Source organism: Triticum aestivum, chromosome 2B (genome assembly GCF_018294505.1).
Source record: "Triticum aestivum cultivar Chinese Spring chromosome 2B, IWGSC CS RefSeq v2.1, whole genome shotgun sequence".
Classification (NCBI taxonomy): domain Eukaryota; kingdom Viridiplantae; phylum Streptophyta; class Magnoliopsida; order Poales; family Poaceae; genus Triticum; species Triticum aestivum.
In genome coordinates, this window is record NC_057798.1 from 29,888,542 (window position 1) to 29,904,962 (window position 16,421).

Here is a 16,421-nt window from a genome sequence, read left to right on the forward strand (position 1 = left end):
GTGCATGTTCGTCAGCGTCATTCAAAACAGATTGTCCGCCAGGACCCTTTCTAAAGATTACTTTTAAATCCTTGACCATATCAAGTATATGACGACCAGTATGGCGGTGAGGCTTCTTCCAGTGATCTGCCTCACCTTTGAAATGCTTACCTTTCTTTCTTAAGAGATGCTTGATTGTAATAAATCGACGATGTTCTAAGTACACATTCTTCTTACATTTATCCAAATATATACTTATAGAGCATTGCACGAGCTAATCTAGCAATGAGAGATGAAAGGACAAAGTTGCTAACCTTTGTGAACACTTGGGTGGATGGGGTGCCTTCAAATCTTGACAAATTTTTGGCAAAAATGGAGGATGAGATCGAGCAAAGGGGAAGAACAGAGGAGAGGAATGAAAGGAGAGAACAAGAGAATGGGCTCGGGCTGGATGAAGGTTTTATATAGGGGCATCTTTAGTCCCGGTGAAAGAAAAAGAAAAGAAAATGCATTATTTTGCGCAAAAAAATTTTTTCGGAAATTTTATTTTGGTCGAAAAGTTAGGAAAGTCCGGTAAAAAATCAAAACGTAAAAGAAAACAAAAAACCCGTTTAAAAAGCCAAAAACACGTGTGAAAAAAAAATCCGAAGGGAACGCCCGAACGCGACACGTGGCGAATGGCTGAGAGTGCGCCAAGTGACGCTGATTGTTGCTAGACTCCCGAAGGAGCGCTCGTTAATTAGTTGCTCTGGCATGTTGTTGCCATCATTCACTTGGCGGTGCCACACAAGCGGCTTCTTGTGCACCACTCAGTTCCTTTAATTACAACTTTATGGGGCTGTGTGCGAGAGGGGAAAGCAAAGAAATACTCGAGCTTTATTGGTCTTTGAGAGAGGAGTCGGGGTAGGGGAATTAAAGTGAGCAACAGATGTCTCTTGACAAAGTGAGCAACCCACCCTGACAAAGTGAGCAGCGCGCCAATTCTTTGGCGAAGCTTTTTTTTTTTTTGCTTTTCTCGAGCACAATAGCAAATTGTTATCTGACAAAAAATATAATTTCTTTCTCCCGATCGACAGCTCCAGCAGCTGGTTGCTTCTTCCTCCGCTGGCTAAAGGCATTAAAGAATACACTAACGTGCGCATCCTGTCTACCTCTCCATCCCCATCCCATCGCTCAACACAAGCAAAAGAGCGTTAGTTGTAGGAGCAAAGGAGCAGCAATGGGCATCATGTTCCGGAGGGAAGTTGTTTGGAGCACAGGAGCAGCCGTGCCCCAAGCCATCATCGAGAGGGCATGCGCGAAGCTCAGATCTGCCATAGGAGATGAAGCTGTGGTGCGTTTGAACTTTACCGCTGACCTGGGTGATATGTTGGAGGAGCTGGAGCACATCCAGTTATTTCTGGAGGATGCCGAGATGACTCAGTTCAGGGAGAGATCGATGTGGCACAGGCTGAAGTTTGTCTTGACCGCCGCCTACATGATCATAGACACTGTAGACGAGCTGCAGGACGCGAGATCACTGGCTGCAGCTACAACGGTATTGTCCAGCAACCAACTGGCCGTTTTTTTTTCCTTACTTATTCCGGCGAAGCAAATATACTTTTTTTTTAGAAAAGGAGGATGACCCCCGGCCTCTGCATCTGGGAGATGCATACGGCCACTTTATTGATTATTCTCGAGGACCTTACAAAGTATTACAACAATATGCCTGAATCCGCTATCTTGACAACATATGCCACTACTCCTATCCAAATGATGCAGGGGTGCTACCTGGGCCACATACCCAGACTACTCACCTAATCCTATCATCCAAAGCCAGAAGCCCCATCCGAGCCACATACTGGGTCTGGGGCATAAACTGGTCTGACGCACTCACATGTGTCGTCGCCGCCATCTTCCACATGTCCGTCTTCAGAGCAGATATTGAGGCTTCTACCTTGTGAGGTCACTCCGTCATCGACGCCACCTTGACGCCAGACAACTACCTCCACCTGCGCGAGTCCATCACCGCGCATCGGGCGCCGAGTCTCCACCGCACCACGCCGCCGAGATCCGCCGTCATCAATGTGAAGGATGAAGCACCGCTCCACCAAAAAGGCGAAGCAAATATACTACTCCTACTACTATCCATTACTTGCTACCTTGATTCACCGGCGTGAGATTAATTGGTTAGAGTATAAACTATTGATTGATGTTTTAGCTAGCTGTGGTGCATGCTGTTAAAACTTGTAATATTTCGATTGATTTGAAGACAGTTTGATGTTTTCTCTAAGCAAGATAGATAATGGTCCGTCCATATTTGCAGATGACAAGAAGGATGCTGCCCCGCCTTGCCATCATGAAAAATGCCATGGCCGTCCAGGTGCAGGAGACGAAAAAACTAGTGATCTCAGCAGCGGAGGAGTCTTTTGAGTTATCAAAATATCTGCCAAACAAAATCATAATGTTGCAGGAAATTACCGAGCAACGAAAAACTGGACCAGTTTTTGAGGAAGCAATGGTTATAGGAAGAGGATCAGATAAAGAGAGGATAATAGCCACCCTGCTATCTACTGAGCCCAACATCACGCAGGAGCACATCACCATTATTCTTCCCATCTTTGGGCTTGGAGGCATCGGCAAGACAACCTTGGCACAAATGGTTTTTAACGATACCCACTCCCTCCAAGGCTATGACTTCCGGGTATGGGTTCATGTGTCTCCCCAGTCCGATCTCCATACAATAGGCAACTCCATTATTTGTCACCTGTCCACAAGGGGACGAGAAGGGATCAACCATTCTTCTTCAGACGTGGAGGGGATGGAGAGTATAATGAAGTGCCTTCACATGCTACTTGATGGTAAGAAGGTGCTCCTTGTTTTGGATGACATGTGGGAGGAGGACCCCATTCAATTGCAACTTTTGAAGTCCATGTTAACCTTCTTGGTGGGCAGCAAGATGCACGTGATAGTTACCACATGCAACCAAGCCATCACCAGAAAGATCTGTACCGTTGAGCCATACAGGCTAAATCCGCTAAGTGATGAAACATGCTGGGAAATAATCAAGAAATCAATCCGCTTTGAAGCAGGAGAAGAAGAGTTGGAGAAGATTGGACGGAAGATCTCAAGCAAGTGCTGGGGTGTACCATCAATAGCTCGAGAATATGCAAGCATGCTAGACTCTTCCCGACATGCCATGAAATGGAAAAGAACCATGGAAATGAATATCTGGTCCCTGGGTGTACCATCAGCCCTTTCAAGTTTCGAGCTATGCTACATGAGTATGCCACCAGAATTGAGGCTATGCTTTGCTTATTATTGTGAAATCTTCCCAAACGGGCACAATATAGTCAAAGATGACCTGGTTCATCACTGGATTTCTCTCCACATTGAGCCATCCGAAATATTGTCTGCCACACAGATAGCTGAGGAGCATATTTCCAGGCTTCAGGACTTGTCATTCCTTCAAACTGCAGAGCTGAACCACGTGAGTAATTTGTCTACTACTCTCTTATATGTAATTTATCGAATTTTAGAGACACAAAACTGAAGTAAAAATTGAGTGAATTGTATCATACTTGTTCCTACTGGATGGATTAATTACTACTATATGGATATGGTAGCAGGTATCAGCACGAGGGTCCCCATGATATGGTGAAACGAAAGAACTCCAAGAATTTGTTGTTTTCGCCTAGACCAGTAGGAATGTTTTTTTCTTCAAGAAAAATTGCACGCATGTATAGAATTTAACAATGTGTGTTGCCAAAGAAATAAGAGTTTTTTTAGTTATGTTGTTTTTTGTTTGGTTTTACTATTCACGAGGTTGCATTTTCAAATGTAGAAACTCCATGTGTAAGGCCCCTCCCAATGCTCCACCTTGTACAGGTGCTAAGCCTTCCACGTAGGCAAAAAATCTGATGTGGCAAGTTATTTAAGAGAAGAGAGATGAGTGTGGTGACTCTAGAAAGAAACAATGCTAAACGCGTGAACCTAGGCAGAACATTTAAAGGAAGAAAACCCATCAATACATGAAGAGCTTTAGTTGCTAAATCATTAAATGAAGCAATCTTAGCAACCATAAGCTAAGCACCTATGCATTGGGGAGTATAGATGCTAAACTATTTAATGTGCTTAGCACCTCATCTAAGCACCCATGCATTGGCAGCACCCTGAGCAGAGCTGATTTTTGTGACACCCTGATCTAACATCAAGGTGCGACCACATTTGACGGCTAGGGTGTTGATTGATCGGGGCTTCCCATCGATCGATGGACGCCTAGCGTCCTCCTTTTTAATTAATGTTAAAACATATCTATGTTAGAAACAAATATAGTTTAATCCAGTGACCAGTCTCGTGTCTACGGTTCTTCTGATATACTTCCTCTGTAAACAAATATAAGATGTTTTAGATCACTAAAACAATGATCCAAAACGTCTTGCAGGCAAATAAGTAGGCTGGCTATGCTGGGCCACAGCGTGTGCGGCCCAAATACGAAAAATCTGGATTGCTAAAATAAAAAACAGGCGGACGCACAAATATTTAGTACCACCTCGGATAGAACAATAAATTTCGACTGTGAACAGATGAAAAAATTGAAGAAATGCACCTTGCTTTATTAGTAGGCATAGATCTATGTTTGATCTGTCTAAGTTGCACAATAGCAGTTACATTCTCAAGATAAATACTTCGTAATGCATCTAATAACTATGTGTGTATGCCTTCAATTTATTGCAGGCTAGTGGAAAAGAGGATAAGGGTGCAATATTGTTCACTATGCACAGTCTGGTGCATGACCTCGCGAAAGAGTTTCTAAATACTTTCACATACTGTCATGGGAAACCTAATGAAAGGTACGGTAGCCATCTAAGGGCGATGCACTGTGTCGGTTGTAGAAAAGTGGAGTTTGAGGGCAACCTATTTTCATGTAATAAGCGGCTACGTGTCCTGGAACTAACGGAGAGCTCCGTGCTGAAGCTACCGGACTCCATCTGGCAACTGAAGCATCTGGGGTATCTTAAGATATCAGAATTCTCTGGACTAGTAACTCTGCCTGAGTCATTGGGGGATCTAATAAATCTAATCCACATTGACTTATCAGGCTGCTCCGGGCTACTAAACCTACCAAAGTCGTTTGGGAAGTTAATCCGTTTAGTGCATGTCAACTTGTCAGGCTGCTCTGGGCTTGCAACACTTCCTGAATCTTTTGGAGATCTCATAAACTTGTCCCATGTCAATCTGTCACGCTGCCATGGACTGGCCGGGCTTCCCGAACAGCTTGAAAAGCTCGGCAAACTGGTCCATCTGGATTTAATCATTCTGGTCTTGCTTTGAAGGGATCGGAAAAGGCCTTGGTGGCCTCACCACTCTGGAGCATTTGAACTTGTCAAACCCTTGTTGTCATCTTGCTCAACTCCGGTCTCATCTCCAAGAGCTAAAGGATGGTTTATGCAAGCTCACCAAACTCCGGTATCTATACTTGTCTATGTGCCTGAATCCTATCTGTTACTACCACCAGTCACAAGAGGACAGTCTCAAATACCTTGGAGAGTGTGTTGACGGTCTTTCCGGCCTAGAGCATCTGGATCTGTCTCATAACACATTTATTTTTGCTCTGCCTGCAAGTCTAGGTGACCTCAACCAGCTGCACACACTGAACATCTCAGGCTGCATCAGACTTAAGAAGGTTGCTGAAATGAAGTCTCTCAAGTTTATAAATCTGAGGAAGTGCCGAGGACTAGAGAGTTGCCACCTTGCGGTTCGCATTGTCAATGATGATGATGTGTATAGCAGCAGCAATATTCTTCAGCTCGAGGAGGTTAATTGCCAGGAGCTCCAGATAAGCTGCCTAGAAAAGGTCAAGTCCAGAGAGGAAGCACAGAGAGTCAAACTGATGGAGAAACAGAAACTTCAAAAGTTGAAGCTTTCTTGGACTTTGGACTCTCCCGGACGAGTGGAGGACAGTGCTTTGTTGGAGGAATTAGTGCCACCACCTAATCTGCAGTGCCTTGAGGTTAATGGTTACACCGGCAAATGTCTCCCAGAGTACTTTGGTAACCTCACCTCTCTCCAGGAACTCAAGATCGTCCGGTGCAAGCAGCTCAACTCGTTGCCGGATACAATGCAGAAACTCACTAGCCTCAAGGATCTGTGTATTTTTGACTGTCCAGAATTGGAGAAGTGGTGTCAGCTTGAGGAGAACAAGAAAGTGCTGGTGCACATCCCCAACAAAAATTATGAGTATGTACCATCATATTGCTCGTTGTTTTACTGTTATTTTACATTTTTTATGTTGGTTCGTGTGTCCCTGCTCAAAGTAGTTTGTGTGCAAAAATGCAGTACCCATCACTGATCTGAACCCATTTTAATTGTGCGAGTTGACCTTGTACATTTTGCAGGGAGCCTGCTAGTACTAGCAGGCAAGAGATTGTAGAGGATGAGACATCGGGCGACGAGGTGGAGGCGGCGTAGGAAGACGCCACGGCGGCGAGGAATTGTGCTTGCGATGAAGAACAAATTTCAGTGCAAAATGGAATGCCATTTGATTACCAGCTATTCTTGCAACATATGTTGGCCTGCAGACTCTTTCAGGCAGCAAAACATGATGATTTGATTTCAGACAACTTACTTTTCGCATTCCTGTACAATTTGATCTTTTAATCTGAGCTCTTGAGCGTACATTTTATGCTGTGTGTTGAACCTGTATTTCCTAGCCCGGTTCAGTAGCTAGCTTAGTTTTCTTTCAGTTAGCAAATAAACGGCCAAGTCACGTGTGCATGTACACGATGAGGCCGATCCTAGTTTCAGTTAGTAGTTAGCTAGCTTGGCGCGGCCGTTAGTGTTGCATGGGATGGCATGCAGCGTAGCTCGCGGCACGCGCGCATCACTCGCACGTCGAGCGTCGTGGGATGGCACGGCCGGTCTGCTCGCGTATGGAGTTGATCTTTTCCTTTGTAATCTCAGTACAAATAAGAGGAATGAAAACGGGAAAAGCTGCAACGCAGTACGCAGCACAAAACCACCTGAGTCATCGTCCTCCTCTCGCCATTGTTGTCGTGAGCTAGAGTTTGCAGGTCTTCCTGGTTCCAACAAATGGCATCAGAGCCGCGTCGTACCTCGGCGACCATGGCTGGTTCGACATCCCCGGGAGGCACTCCGGTGACCGTTGACGCCGCGGCAGCAGCCCGTGCAGCAGCTGGCAAGAGCGGCGACGATGGCGCGCGCTCGCCAACTCCAGACCGCGGTCGCAGCCGTGGTCGGAGCCGAACCCGCAGGCACGGTAAGGAGATCGTCGTGCACGAGCGCACGATCTAGGAGCGCCTCGTCCCGGGCGGCAACACGGTGGGGCCGATGCTCACGCCGACGAACTACTTTGAGTGGTCCATGCTGATGCAAATCAACATGGAGGCCAACTTGATGTGGGAAGCGGTTGAGGGAAACCCGACGAGCGTCCCCAACGACAAGGCGGCGCTGGCAACTATCCTGTGATCCGTACCGCCGGAGATGGTGGGTGCGATCGTGGTGAAGAGGACGGCAAAGGAGGCGTGGGACACGATCAAGACCTTGCGCATGGGCGTCGTGCGCGTCCGCAAGGCCACGGCGCAACGGATGCGCTCCGAGTTTGAGGCGATCGCGTTCCGCGACGGCGAGACTCTCGACGCGTTCGGCATGCGGATCACCTCGCTCGTCAACAACCTGCACTCGCTCGGTGACACCATGGATGAGGTGAGAGTGGTTCAGAAATTCCTCCGCGTCGTCCCGTCTCGATACATGCAGATTGCTCTCGCCATCGAGACGATGCTCGATCTCAACACGCTCTCCGTTGAGGAGCTCGTCGGTCGCTTGCGCTCCGCGGAGGAGCGCTACCTCACCAACGATCAAGGTGGACGCAGCGGGGCACAGCTGTTGATGACGGAGGCGCAGTGGCACGCACACAAGAACCAGCGCGCCCAAGGCCAGAACAACGGCCAGGGCGGCGGACAAGGCGGGTCTGGCGGACAGGGCGGCGGCTCAAATCGTCGCCGCGGCAAGCAACAAAACCATCGCGGCGGCGGCCAAGGCGGCGGTGGAAACGGTGGGCGCGATGGCGCGCCGAACGGAGAGCGCGACATGTCCCAGGTCAAGTGTTACAAATTGTAACAAGCCTGGGCACTTCTCCAAGCACTGCACCGAGCCACGAAGCGAGCGCAAGGAGCAAGCAAACCTGGTGCGTGGCGAAGGGGAGGACACGGAGACGTCTCTCCTGCTAGCCACGGTGAGCGCGCTCTCGACGACCACAGAGCGCCCGGTCGAGCGCGTTCTCCTCAATGAGGAGCGCTCCCAGGCGCGCGCTGCCCCCGTCGACAGCCGTTGCGACATGTCCTGGTACCTGGACACCGAGGCGAGCAACCACATGTCCGGGTGTTGGGAGATCTTCTCCGAGCTCGACGTCGGCGTGCGCGGCTCCATGCGGCTCGGCGACGGCAACAAGGGGAGGGGCACCATCCTGTTTGAGTGCCGAAACGGTGAGCACCTGACTCTGTCAGAGGTGTACTTTATACCTCGTCTACGCAGCAACATCATCAGCTTGGGTCAGATGGACGAACTTGGGTGTGAGACCAACATCCGCCATGGGCTGCTGCGGCTTCGCGATCAGGAAGGCCGCCTCATCGCGCGCGTTTAGAGGAACGGCGGACGGCTGTACGTGCTCCGCCTGACGGCAGGGCGCCCGGTCTGCCTGTTGTCACGCGGCGCGGACGAGGCGTGGTTGTGGCACGGTTGCTACGGCCACCTGAACTTCCGTGCGCTGCGTGATCTGGGGCGTTTGGGCATGGCGGATGGAGTCCCCGTCATCGACCGCGTCGACCAAGTGTGCGACGGGTGCGCCTTGGGCAAGCAGCATCGGCTGTCATTTCCCCAGGCCACGACGTACCGCGCGGAGCGCGCTCTGGAGCTCGTTCACAACAACCTTTGTGGCCCGATCAAGCCGGCCACAGCGGGAGGTAACCGGTATTTTCTCCTGATCGTTGATGATTGCTCACGATACATGTGGCTTGAGCTGTTGCAAACCAAAGATGAGGCGTTCGATCGCTTCAAGAAAATCAAGGCATGGGCCGAGGCCGAGTCGAACTGCAACCTCCTGGCGTTCCGCTCGGATCGGGGCGGCAAGCTCAACTCGATCGCCTTCCACAAGTACTGCGACGACGGCGGCATCAAGCACTGCACCACCGTGCCGTACACGCCCCAACAGAACGGCGTGGTCGAGCGGCACAACCAGACAGTGGTCGAGATGGCCCGCTGTTTGCTGAAGGCCATGGCGGTGCCGGCGACGTTCTGGGGAGAGGCGGTGAAGACTGCGGTCTACCTCCTGAACCGTGCGCCCACGCGCAGCCTCGAGGACTGACGCCGTACGAGGTTTGGCACAAACGGAAGCCGGCGGTGCACCATCTTCGCGTCTTTGGTTGTGTGGCGCACGTGAAGCGGCTCGGCCCCGGCATCGACAAGTTGGCCGACCGCTCCACGCCGGCGATCTTCGTCGGGTACGAGGAGGGCGCCAAGGTCTACAGGGCCTACGATCCGTCGAGCAAGCGGGTGATCATAACCCGCGATGTCACCTTTTAGGAGCAGAGAAAGTGGGACTGGGCGACCACGGCCAACGGAGACGCCGCGCCCACGGTCGAACACCTTGTGGTCACCTACAGTGACGAAGAGCACAACGAGCTGTCATCGCCGGCGCGCACTGGCTCTCCGGCTGTCTCTCCGGCGGCCTCCGCTACACCAATCAGCGCCAGCTCTTCGTCCTCCGGGGCGGCAGGGTCGCCTCCCATGGCGTCAGCAGGCAACACGCCCATGTCCGTGGAGGATGGTTGGGCCACGCCGCCGGACGACGACAGCGAGCGCCACGACCTCGACCACACTCCGACCCGCTACCGCAAGATGAAGCATGTACTCGCGGAGCTGGATGCGGCGGCGAGGGAAGAGCATGTCGGGCTATGCCTCGTGGCTGCGGAGGAGCCGGACAGCGTTGATGAGGCACTTGACGAGGCGAGCTGGAAGCGTGCCATGGACGCCGAGCTCGCGGCGATCCGCGACAATGGCACGTGGGAACTCGCCACGCTCCCGTCCGGCCACAGAGCTATAGGGCTCAAGTGGGTATACAAGATCAAGAGGGACGCCGCCGGCAACACGGTGAAGCACAAGGCGAGGCTGGTGGCGAAGGGGTACGCGCAGCGGCAAGGCGTGGACTACGACGAGGTGTTCGCTCCGGTGGCGCTCATGGAAACTGTGCGGCTGCTGTTAGCACTCGCGGCTCATCAAGGCTGGCAAGTCCATCACATGGACGTGAAGTCCGCATTTCTGAATGGTGATCTCCGTGAAGAAGTGTACGTGCACCAGCCGCCGGGTTTCGTCATCGGCGGCGACGCGGGAAAGGTGTTGCGCCTCCGAAAGGCGTTGTACGGCCTGAAGCAGGCACCACGGGCTTGGAATGCCAAGCTTGACGCGTCGCTCAGGGCCGCTCGGCTTCGAGCGCAGCTCCCTTGAGCACGCGGTGTATAGGAGGGGTGCGGGCGCGTCGACTCTGCTTGTCGGCGTCTACGTCGATGACTTGATCACCACCAGCGCCGGCGACGGAGAAATTGCAGCGTTCAAGGAGCAGATGAAGAATCTGTTTGACATGAGCGATCTTGGCCTTCTGTGCTACTACCTTGGCATAGAAGTTCAATAGAAGGCCGACGCGATCACCCTCTGCCAGGGCGCATATGCGGCCAAGATCTTGGATGCAGCAGGGATGAGGGGGTGCAACCCTGCAGACACGCCGATGCAGAATCGGCTGAAAGTTGGCAAGACCGGCGCGGGCAAGCCCGTGGATGCCACACGATACAGAAGCATCGCCGGGAGCCTGCAGTACCTCTGCAACACGAGACCAGACATCTCGTTTTCTGTTGGCATGGTGAGCAGGTACTTGGAGGCGCCGGCGGAGGCGCACTGGGTTGCTGTCAAGAAAATACTGCGCTACGTCAGTGGCACACTGAATCATGGCTGCTGTTACAAGCAAGGTGGTGCAGCAGCGCCGGAAGTGATCAGCTACAGCGACAGCGATCACGCCGGCGACCTTGACGATCGGCGGAGCACAACGGGAGTGGTCTTCTTCCTCAACTCCAGCCCGATCACATGGACTTCTCACAAGCAGAAGGTCGTCGCCGTCTCGTCTTGCGAGGCTGAGTACATGGCAGCGGCAACCGCAGCCTGCCAAGGCGTGTGGCTGTGCAGGCTCCTCGGCGAGCTCACCGGCGACACTCCGACGAGGGCGAAGCTGCGCGTCGACAACAAGTCGGCGATTGCTCTGAGCAAGAATCCGGTGCACCACGACAGAAGTAAGCACATTGACATTCGATATCATTTCATTCGTGAGTGCATCGAAGACGGCAAGGTGGACGTCGACCACGTCGGCACTGACGGACAGCTTGCTGATTTCCTCACCAAGGCGCTCGGCCAAATCAAGTTTGTTGAAATGAGGCAGAAGGTTGGCGTCGGAGTGGTGAGCACCGGGCGTCGGAATTAGGGGGTGAAATGTTGAACCTGTATTTCCTAGCCCGGTTCGGTAGCTAGCTTAGTTTTCTTTCAGTTAGCAAATAAACGGCCAAGTCACGTGTGCATGTACACGATGAGGCCGATCCTAGTTTCAGTTAGTAGTTAGCTAGCTTGGCGCGGCCGTTAGTGTTGCATGGGATGGCATGCAGCGTAGTTCGCGGCACGCGCGCATCACTCGCACGTCGAGCGTCGTGGGATGGCACGGCCGGTCTGCTCGCGTGTGGAGTTGATCTTTTCCTTTGTAATCTCAGTACAAATAAGAGGAATGAAAACGGGAAAAGTTGCAACGCAGTACGCAGCACAAAACCACCTGAGTCATCGCCCTCCTCTCGCCATTGTTGTCGTGAGCTAGAGTTTGCAGGTCTTCCTGGTTCCAACACTGTGTAATACTCCAACGAATCCTTAAATACTGCCACATTTTTCGCCCATTGTAAGTTCATACTACTGGGCATGTACTGTTAAATTCGGTTTTGTAATGATATTTCAGTTCAGAACACACTGGTTCAGGTACAGAATGATTCTTTCCATGGCCGATGTACGTTCTCGTGTTGTTGTTGTCATGAGAAGTTGCACTTTCACAGAATTAAAAGTTTCGATGCCTCACGACTTAGTACCAGCCAACGGCATTTTACTGGTTCAGCTATTGAAACCTGATACGCGCCTCTTGTCTTTCCAAGACCTGGGCATTAATGATCACTCGGTTGGAATTCTGCTTCATCTTCTCATATTCATTTTGCAAGGATTAATTTGTTTCACAACGTCAAGTGTCAGGTAATCACTCGGTTGGAATTGCTGATGCCTTTTCCTTTTCGTTTCTGACGTTTTTGGAGGAGGCGCTGCTTACACTACAAGTGCGCAGAATGGACAAGAAATATAAATACTTTAGATAAACAAGTGATTTTTTACAAAACTACATAACCTATTTTGGTAAATACACGAACACTTTTTATGAAGTACGATGAACATGATTTTGAACGTGTGAATACTCTCTTTAAACATGTGAACATTTTAAAATGCGCAGAAATGAAAATTCAAGGCTTGAAAACTTTCTAAAAATTCCATGATTTTTATTTTACAAATATTTTCAAAATTAAGCAAATAATTTATAAATTATGAGATTTTTTTCAAATGCGCGAATATTTCTGTAAAATGTGTGAAAATCTTTTTAAAGATGTGAACATAATTTAAAGTGTCAACAACATTTTCTTAAATACCATGAAGAATTTGAAAACATGCAAAAGTTTCAGAAAATATGTGTGAAGAATTAATTTGCACGAATACTTTTTCAAAATCACATTAAAACTTTTTTCAGTTACATGAACATTTATAAAAAATAAATTAAGACTTCTAATAAATACATATACCCTTTTAAAAATCATATGAACATCTCTTTAAATATGCGAACACTTGTAAAATGACACAAATATTTTTTTAAATTTCATGAAGTTATTTTAGAAGTTCAAAGATTTTTATATATGAGTGAACATGTTTTATTTGACAACAATTTACTTAAATTTTTATTAAAATAATTATTTTTATTTTTATTATCCCCAACCATAGGGCCGATCGTCTTGTCGGGGAAGGATCTGAAGAATCTTTATTGAGCGCCGTCATTACCGTCATCGAAGTCAAGACGATGAACAACCTAAAAATGAAACTATTTTAGCCTAAAACTATCCACGCACGTTGATCTGAGATCGTCGGCGAAGGGGAGCCACCGGAGAACGACGGTAAAGAAACTCTCTTTGGAAGAGACGCTGGCGAGATCACCCTTTTTCTTCCAGAGGAAGAAAGAACAACCCGAACAAATCTCCTCTCGTGAAGTTCCTCTAGTACAGTCGTTTCCGTATAAAGGTTGAGCTGTCACGTACTCAAGAAAGGAACTCCCAATCGGTACAATCAATTTACACTAGCTAGTTTTTTTTTTTTGAGACAATACACTAGCTAGTAAAAGTACTACATATCAATGGACGGATTTTTTTTTGAGACATATCAATGGACAGATGTACACAGGACATGGCCCGGCCGTGAAATTCAAAGGCCGAACTGTTGGGAAAATGAACCAGATGTACAGAGGACATGGCCCGCCCGTGAAATTCAAAGCCCAAACTGTTGGGAAAATGGACCGGATGTACCACGCGTGATCTTCACCGTTAAAAGCGCTCGGGTGTAGGTGAAATATCCTATCTCATGTAATCCTTCCGTTCAAAATAGATGACCCAACTTTATACTAAGTTAGTGTAAAGTTGGGTCATTTATTTTAGAGCGGAGGGAGTAGCATTCTTCTGATTCTCAAAAAAAAGGAATGTAGCATTCTTCTGTTCAGAGACAAGCACATGGCAACTGGCTCAGATTTTTTAAAGGATCTTTTATGTTTTTTTCTTCCTCCGTTTCATAATATAAAAACGTTTTTCACAGTGATATAATGTAAAAAATGTTATTGTATTATGAGACAGAGTACTTTGTGGCACTCGTCGAGGCAGTGTCCACCGTCGGTGAGATTAGAAAAGGGGCTGGGTTGGACTGCATCGCTGCTGAACAAAGTGGTGTCATCGTTCAACGAGGCGAGCGAGAGGGACAGACTTGAATCCTGGCCGAAAAAACCTAGCTTCGCATGTGTGCCGCCGCACCGCCCACGGCCACGGACACAGTGGTGACCGGGGGCTCTCCGCGGTTCGACGCCTATGGGAATGACACTGGTTGGGGCCAGCCGGTAGCCGTGCAGACCGGCCCGGCGAACAAGGCAGACGGGTCGGTGAATGTGTACAAGGGTAGATGCGGCAGAGGGAGCATTACTTTGGAGGTGTGCCTCGCCCTAGATGTGCTCGCGAGGCTTGTCGCCGCTGAGGAGTTCATGAGCGCGGCCAACGCGTGATCGATCAAGCTACTTACGAGATATGTGTGTTTCGCTTCTTTGAAATTTACCGGTCACTTCATTTCTCTCGCAGACCAAGTTTGGTATTTTCATTTCATTTCATTTCATTTTTTTCAAGAGTACGCCAATAGCGTACCGTATTATTATAGAAGGAAGCATATAAGTTTATAAGATCCCTACAACGATGCGAACATCGACGAGGGTACACCAACTACAAACTCCAACTCTCCTATTGTTTTCCTCACCGCTCTCCTATTGACTCTTACTTTGCTTTGACTCCACCGTTGGGATCTATGGTGAGGGTATCATTATCGAGGAGAGACACAAAGTGAGCCTGAATAAATTGCTCCTCTCACATACGGCATTGGCCCATTTCTTCTTCATGCTCTAGTTCTTGCCCAAGTTGGTAGTTTCATTTATTTTCCTCCGAACTAGGAAAGCAGTCTGCGTAAATGCGCGGGCAACATTTTAATTGTCATTTTTGTTAATATCTTGCATTATGGATGGTTCTTGACAGATTACACTGACATCTCACATTTTCTCTATGATTTAACACATTGAATAATAGTAAATAGAGATACACAAAGCATATAGAAGAGACACTACCACTTCTTTAAGAGACAATACATTTTGCATTAAGCAATTTACTCAAAATTTTATTCCAGAAGGTGTTGACGACAACAAGCAAATCATCGTCCCCAAGAAAAGATGTCGAACATGTCATGTATAATGCCCCAGGTCGTCAGCCGGGATCAGAGAAAACAACTCTTAACGCTCCACGGCGAGCCCGAAGCTGACCAACCTTCATTGGATGAAACTAGAGTCCAAGGACCAGGGCAGAAAATCGCTTCATCCGCTCTGCATGACATCACCATCAAGACAAACCTTGCAAAAGAAAAACCCCAATCCCGAGAACTAGACACAAATCCTCCACACGCCTGCCAATGATGTATTATAAAGCACCATTGGAACAAGGATGAGGCAGGGATGAATTATTTCATGCCGTTGGCAATGCCATCACCTCACCATAAACTATAAATCTCATCCTACCACCAAACAGACGCCCCCACCGAACCAACGAACAAAGAGGAAAAGGGCAAGTGATCACGTCAGGGATAAGGTAGATCGGCGGTGCCGTCCTTCCTCTTATGGTTTCACAAGAGGGATGGAGGGGTCCACTTTGTTTTTCTTGCTAAAATTGTGTTAATTCGATTAGCTATATTTTCACCTATCTCCTAAAATACTAAGCTCCCTCGAAAGCCTATGCCGGTGCGTGTGGGCTAGACGAGCTAGGGCCAGTTGCCTGGGACGCGTGGCTTGCGCACTTTTATATGTGTACATTTTAATTACATGAACTATTTCCCAAATAGTTCAAATTACATGAACTATTTCCCAAATATGTGTACATTTTTTATATACATGAATTCTTTCTGTGAAATAATTTTGGAAATGTGTGAACATTTTAAGAAAATACTTGAACATGGTTTTCAACAACATAATTATTTTAGAAAGCGTTAAAACTTCTTCAAATTTCATGAAAACTTATTTTAAATTTGATGGGCATTTTTTAATGTGTTAATATATTAAAAAATAGGTGAATAATTTTTAAATATCATGAATATATTTTAAAATTGAAAAACATATATTGAAATATGTTTGATTTTCTTAGTTAGTTTTAAAACAAAAGTGAAATTAAAAATCAACACAAATTAAAATAAAGGAAACAAAGTCTTGACAAACTTACGATAATGGGCTGGCAGTATATATCAGGTAGCGGGGGCACACTCCTATAGCGGGGACCTCCTATACGAAGCGTGTTGCGTCAGACAGTCGGCGCTTTGCACAAATGCGCTCCCGGTTGGGCTGACACATTGTACTTGGTCTGCGAACTATAGAGAACACTGCGGTGAGCGGACGCATTGTATTGAAATAAAAATGGCGGCGGCTTTCTGAAGATGGAGTAAAGGTCTTTCAGCCTAGCCCCCATTCCGGCGGTGCGTCTAGCATCGTTGGTGGG

The 16,421-nt window shown here is 48.4% G+C and overlaps 1 pseudogene; it reads left to right on the top strand.

Moving 5' to 3' along the window:
- Positions 1–1,199: 1,199 nt before the first annotated feature.
- LOC123038836 (putative disease resistance protein RGA3) lies at positions 1,200–6,429 on the top strand (annotated as a pseudogene).
- Positions 6,430–16,421: the final 9,992 nt, after the last annotated feature.